Source organism: Morone saxatilis, unplaced genomic scaffold (genome assembly GCF_004916995.1).
Source record: "Morone saxatilis isolate NCDOM2014 unplaced genomic scaffold, NCSU_SB_2.0 Contig10, whole genome shotgun sequence".
NCBI classification, from domain to species: domain Eukaryota; kingdom Metazoa; phylum Chordata; class Actinopteri; family Moronidae; genus Morone; species Morone saxatilis.
In genome coordinates, this window is record NW_023339652.1 from 1,598,231 (window position 1) to 1,599,825 (window position 1,595).

Consider the following 1,595-nt stretch of genomic DNA (forward strand, 5'->3'; position numbering starts at 1 on the left):
CAATTTAAGGAAGCTTGACTGAGAGAGAAACAGCAGATGATGCGTCGGACGGGTTGGTGCCCATTTGCAGCGGTAGCAGGGGAGACCCGAGGAGCCGTAGCTGCCAGTGGGCAAGGGGAGTACAGGTCCCCTGGATGAGGGGTAGACAGATAAGATAAGATGTAACTTTCAAATTCAAATTAGACACAGCAGCATAGGGGAATGTAGCGCAAAGAATATAGAGAGTACAATAAGAATCACAAAATAAGAATAGTACAAATTATAGTAGAAAATATGAGACTATAAATGAAAAATATATACACTATATACAATATACAGTAAAATGGTCTGCAAAAATTTACTATGCTTTTGACTAAAAAGCTAAACTGTACATGTGCAAACTTAAAGATGAATAGTTTGTGCAAGAAGTTTTGTGTTTGATGAACCAAGCCTGTGGGATCAGGTCGGTCTTGTCGAACAAGAGAAGGTAGTCAATCCAAATCCAGGGGTAGCAGGGCAACCCTCAGCGGTAGTAAAGGCAGAGGGTGGCTGGACCAAGGCTGGATCTGCTGGTACTAGGGGAGCCATCAGCCACCATGTCGGGAGTGGCCAGGAGATGGGTGGTCAGTCATCTTGAGCTTTGCTGGAAACTGCAGTCAATCCCCACTGTCCAGAGTTTGGATTTTGTTGATCAGCAGGAGAGTGTCAGCTGTGAGTGGTCGGCTGGAGCATTCAGCACGCCGTCCGCTTCTGACCTGGACCCACAGCTCCATGTTGCGGGGAGTGGAGCAGGCTTGGGACTCAGGTTCAGCCCTGAGTGTGGGCTACGAGTCGTTGTTCAGAGCTGGGATATTAGTAGAAAGGATCGGCTCCCCACCGGTGGTAACAGAGCCGGTCCAGGGAAGGGTGGATTGTTGTGGGTGAGAGAGGCTGCTCACTCTGTGGGCAGACTGGAGGCTCCGTATCCACAGCAGGAGGAACCCAGAGCGGAGAGGTGTTTAGCTTGTGAAGAAGCAACGGATGAAACCCCAGGATTAGATCCTCCTTGTTTTTGAGATCCTGATGAACTTCCTGTTCAACTCTTCATGATGAAAACATTTTAATAAATTCATTTGAATCTGCTGACTTGGGCTGCAGCTGCTTTTTTGTTGGTCAGACTGTTTAGAAAATGTTCCCTGATCAGTGCGTTTCTGTGGCAACCACAAGGTGCAAGGGATTATGGGACAGTTTGGTTTGTGTAGTGACCATCAGCTCCACTATTTGTTAAATAAAGCATACTAAGTATGATGTTGTCTTTCTGTAAAGTGTCTGCAGTCATCCATGGAAGGACTCCACGCAACCCCTCAAACACGTGTATGTGAAAAGAGGCAGTATCTTTTTATCCCTGTTGGAGCATCACTCTAACACAGTTACACATTCCTTCCTCTGTTCTGGGGCAGGAAACAGAGAGTGTGGTGCAACGACGGGTCTTATGTCCTTAGATGTTCAGTGAAATCTCAACGTCCTGCTGTTTAGTGTAGTAAATAGTAGTGTAAATAGTGTAGTTAGAAACAGGGTTAAAGGTTTATGCATAAAATATCCTCTTGAACAGGCTGTGTGGTTTTACAATGACCAGG